Below are 5,366 nucleotides of genomic sequence, written 5' to 3' on the forward strand. Positions count from 1 at the left end.
GGTTGATCTCGAGAGGTTATTTCAGGAAGTATGTCAAAAACCAGAGTACTGGACAGACTACTGCAAGCCAGAGAATAGCCGCGCCTTCGGCGGCACAGAATAATAACTCCCGATCTCGGGAAGAAGACAGGCCCCCGCCAATAGATGGAGAGGACGTAATAACCATCTCGGGAGGTCCTCATCTCGCAGGAGGGGGTAGAAATGCTCAAAAGCGATACGTGAATGAGCTGAAGACAGGGGACGGGTCTCCTTATGAACCCGAACCAAGGGCACCAAAAAGCCAAAGAGTTGAAACCCAACCTATAACCTTCACCGAGGAAGATGCCTCTTATGTCCAGTTCCCTCATCATGATCCATTAGTCATGACCCTGCAGCTTGCCAACAAAAGAGTGCGCTGAGTTCTCATAGACAATGGGAGCTCAGTTAACATTCTTTATAAAGCAACACTAGAGAAAATGGGACTCTCCCTTCGCGACCTGAAGGCTTGTGCAACCACTTTGTACGGCTTTTCTGGAGAAGGAACCGCCTGTATGGGGTCCATCGAACTCCCTGTGACCTTGGGAGACTATCCAGTCTCGGTGACCAAGATGATGGAGTTCGTGGTAGTAGAGTTACCATCTGCCTACAATGTACTGCTCGGGAGACCCGCCCTGGTCGGGCTGGGGGCAGTTTCATCTGTAAGGCATCTAGCCCTTAAGTTCCCAACTCCGAGTGGGGTCGGAACATTGAAAGGAGATCAATTGGCAGGGAGAGAGTGTTACAGCATCTCTTTGAGGGGAAAGAAACAAACGAGCGCTCAAGCACTCGTTATCATACAAAATAAGGATGGGACGGTTTTAGAAATTGACGAGGAAATCGATCCAAGGATTGAGGAGAAAGTTGACCTCGAACCATTGGAAGAGCTCAAAGAAGTTCAGCTCGACGATGCTGAACCCTCGAAGAAGGTAAAGGTCGGAAAACACCTCCAAGACGAGGCAAAATAGCAATTAATTTGCTTCCTCAAGAAAAACCAGGATGTCTTCGCATGGTCACACTCAGACATGGTGGGGATAAGCCCAAATGTTGCGAGCCACGCATTGAATATAGACAAAAGATTTCCCCCGAAGCAACAAAAGCGAAGACAGCTGGACGAGGATAGAAAGAAAGCATTAAAGGAGGAAGTTGACAGGCTGAAAGCAAACAATTTCATCAGGGACGCTTTTTACCCTGACTGGGTAGCCAATCCTGTAACGTCCTGCATTTCGGGTACCTTTAAACGACTCGGGTCGGGATTTTTCCCCCGGGTTAGGAATATTATTTTAAATAATATTATATTTTGTTTGTAAGTATTCCATGAGTTATTTCTAGCCAAAATATGAATTTTGTGATTTTAAAAGTCAAGATAAGACTTTCGGTCCAGGACCGACACAAAAACCCTGATCGGGTAAAAAATCTCGGAAAATAAAACAAAAAATCATGGAAATTATATTTTGGGCATAAAATACATTCATAAAAGTTAAAGTTTGGTCAAAAATAATAAACCTAAAAGAAAATGGAAATTTTAAGGCATTTTGTGGTAAATGCCTAATTTTGCCGAAATGGAGAATTTTATTCCATGAATGGACCTTAGGTTAAATTTTATTATGTGATTAATTAAATTAAATGTGAGAGACATTTAATTTAATTAATTAATGTTAAGTTTGGTGATTAAAACTTAATAAGAGTGAAAAAAAGGTGTCAAAAGCCAATTTGGACTTTTCTTCTTATGAAACCTTTATTAAAAAAAAAAAAAAAAAATGAAATGATCATATATGGCAAAGGGTGGCCGGCCATGTGGTGTTTTAGAGTGGTGTGAACCCAAATTTTATAAAATTTAAATGCCATTTAATTAAGAGGTCAAGTGGGCAAGTGGGTAGAAAAGCACTCAAGTACCTTGTGATATTTTGAAGAGTATTGTGAGCAATTCCCACACTAAGAACCGATCACTCTCCATCTCTCATTCACTATCATCTTTTTTGAAGACCTCTCAAAGTGTTCTCTCCATTTTTCAAGCCCAAGAACACCAAGGAAACTTTGAGGCTAAGTCTTGGTCTAGGAAGTATTTTCCCTAAGGTAAACTTTCACTAATCTAGGCTTTTGTAAAGTTTTAAGCATAGAGTTTCAAATAGCTAATTGACTATGTTGTTGGGGGAACTTTGTTAGGGTTTTTGAAAGGTTTTGAAGGAGTCAAAGCTTATAGGAAGGTCCAAACCTTAAGCAAGAACACCAAAGAGGTAAAAAGTTTACTTTTGATGATTTTGGTTGTATGGGTTTTAGTTTTAAGCATTATTTTGTATATCTAATGCTTAAAGTTTCTTGTTGGTGATGTAATAAGGTTATGGTAGTTGTTTAATAATTTTTATGATGCATGTGTATTGATTTTTGAAAATGGGAACCAAAACCCCCAAGGGTTTTGTAGGATACCCTAAAACAAAACATGTTTTGAGCTGTGACTTCCAAGGGGTCAAGCAGCCACTGTATATTGGTTTTGTAAAATTTAATTGTACTGTGATGTTGTTGAGATTGAGTACATAAAATTGAGCTTTTGAAACACAAAAAAATGTTTAGAAATGAGTAAGTTATGCTATTTCAAAGTTGAGGTAAAAAACTGTTTTTTCGTATTCTTATTTTCGGAACCAAGTTTGGACAGCCACTGCATAGGGAAAATGAACCCAGTTTTTTCTAAAATTTTGTGGAAATATTACTGGCATAACCTATTATTCCACTGTAAAATTTGGTAAGAAAATATTGAACGGTTTGAAAGTTATTAACTGTCAAAGTTTGGAAAAAATAAGGACTTGAAAATAAGGTCATTTTTACCTCATTGTTGGAAAATGATTTCACCAATCAAAAATGCTCATTTTGACCTAAGATTTTACAAAGGCCTAAATGGCATAACAAAAATGGAATTGGGAAATTTTGGTAACAATTGGGTAAGTAAATTTCAAGTTATGAACTAACGAAGTATGTAGTTAAAAATGTGAAAAATAGGTTTTTCACACTTAGTGTAAAAATGAGATTTTGGAACATAAGGTAAAAAGTAAAATTTTGCTTATTTCAAGATATAAAATGGTAAGTCTTGAAATCATATTTTCACTAAAATTTACCCTTTGAGTTTAAATGAATTATTTTTATTAAAGAGTTTTTATTCTTTCTAAAAATAAGAGATTTAATTTATTAATAGTTAATAAATTAAAAGAGGGTTTAAAACCCTATATTTTGAGAAAATAATTAAATAAATTATTTTCCTAGTAAGTAAAATTGATTAATTTCTTTTGGAAAATTAATTAGTCAAGATGAGAAATTTATAACGGTTTTCCTAATTAAGACAAATTAGGCAATTTTCTTAAAACGGTTTTTAGATATTAAAACCTTAAGAAAAATAAAAGGAAAATTTAAAGAGTTTATTTTCTTTAAAAATAATTAAGGAATTTATTTGTATTTTCTGGATATAATACCGGCTAAAATCTTACATATTTTAACCGACTAGTCGAAAGTGCGGGTTAATAGCGATACCTTGAAAGAATAAGATTTTTAGCGGATTGTGGGAAATACCATTGTGATACCCGAGCCTAGGTATCGAGACCTTAGGATAGGTCTCCCCGAGACTTAGGGTTTAGTCTCGAATATTTTGTATAACTTTCCTTAATAGGTTTAAAACCAAATAAGGATTGTAAATCCTTGCAAATGACTTTTATTAAAATGACCAAACTGCCCAAAATAATAATAATGAATTATGAGTGCCATAATTAATCCGAGTATACTGTATGGATAACTACAGTATTGGCTAAGCATAACTGGACTGAACGTTGGAGGGTGAAAACTTGCTGAGCGCTAAGGACTCCAAGTAAGTCAACTTATATTGTATGGCTGCAACATGAAATGATTATTGTCTTGTATGTTAGTATAGGGATACATGCATATATATATAGGCTGTCATAGAAAGTTGCTTAGAGACGTTAGTCTAGTGAGTGCTGATTTAGAAAATATGAACGGTAGAAGTCCGTCATATCCTAGACGGTTGATCCCCGTCACACTGCTTGATTTTATTTATGTCCGGTTCATTACCGCGACGAGTGGCCATGAGATGAGGATAAGCTGGTTAAACCTAGGGGCGCCAAGACAAATGGGACCTAGGGGCCCTCATGCTTACTTAATCATTGGACGGTTAGAATCCAAGCAAGTGCTCTGATAAGTTATTCTCGGACAGCAGCCGTGAATATTGGCCATTTCGTGAGAGTGCCTAGAGATACTAGGGGTTGCCAAGTTTGAGTGAGGTTGAACACCCTAGGGGCAGCTGCTCACCAGCACCACTAATTAACATAGAAGTCTCCGTAAAACCGTGTAAATTGGATTACACTCTTGAATAAGTAGCGATGCCCTAGGTAACACGATAGTTACCCTTGATGAGAATATTTATTGGCTAGATCTTAGTGTGGAGACTCGGTTCTCTTTTACAGATTAGCAATTATGTTGGAGGGCGCGTTACGCATGAATTGTTGGAAATTGTCGAGCGTTGGTCTCGAATTATATTGTGATATAATATATCTGCTTGCTCTGGGATTTTCTGAGTGCAGGGATATAACTGTTGGTAAGATATAGTTGTGATATAATATATCTGCTTGTTCTGGGATTTTCTGAGTGCAGGATTTTTATCTAGATAGGAATTAATTTATCCTTGGTTATCAGGCATGACCATAAGTTTGCCAGGATGCTTTAGCATTCTTGAAATTGATTGTGTAGGGTTCGGATGGGTCCGGATCCCTATTTCTCTATCTGCTTTGTTTGAAAGTTGATCTTACTAAGCGTTTTCGCTTACCTAGTTGTTTCATGTTGTAGGTAAGTGCAAGGGCAAGGCAGAGCAGTGAGCGCTGGAGTCTTCCTTGCAAATGTACATGTGGACCGACCTTTTGGGAAGCCTTTTTATTTTTGGAAATGTTGTGTAATTTTCCTAAACTAGGCTCACTCTAATCTTTATAAAACATGTTTGTAATTAAATGTTAAGTATGGCCATACGACTTTTTAAAAAGTTTTTTTTTCTATGGGTTTTTGAGACATTTTGTTAAATGAAAACATTTATATTTCCGCATTATCGAGTCTTGAAAATCCGGGTCGTTACAAATCCAGTGTTGGTCCCGAAGCCCAATGGGACGTGGAGAACTTGCATTGACTACTCGGACCTCAACAAGGCCTGCCCGAAAGACTGTTTTCCGCTGCCAAGAATTGACCAGCTCGTGGATGCCACGGCGGGGCATGGCCTGATGTCGTTCATGGATGCCTATTCTGAATATAACCAGATTCCCATGCATGCCCCCGACCAAGAGCATACGAGTTTCATCACAGATAAA

At 37.6% G+C, this 5,366-nt stretch overlaps 1 long non-coding RNA gene across 1 annotated transcript; it reads left to right on the top strand.

The window, feature by feature from the left end:
• Positions 1-1,591: 1,591 nt before the first annotated feature.
• LOC133828970 (uncharacterized) lies at positions 1,592-5,060 on the top strand. The gene is made up of 4 exons (XR_009891423.1): positions 1,592-2,091; positions 2,182-2,252; positions 3,800-3,865; positions 4,858-5,060. It is a non-coding gene; the product is annotated as an uncharacterized LOC133828970 (long non-coding RNA).
• Positions 5,061-5,366: the final 306 nt, after the last annotated feature.

This window comes from Humulus lupulus, chromosome 4 (genome assembly GCF_963169125.1).
Source record: "Humulus lupulus chromosome 4, drHumLupu1.1, whole genome shotgun sequence".
Taxonomy (NCBI): domain Eukaryota; kingdom Viridiplantae; phylum Streptophyta; class Magnoliopsida; order Rosales; family Cannabaceae; genus Humulus; species Humulus lupulus.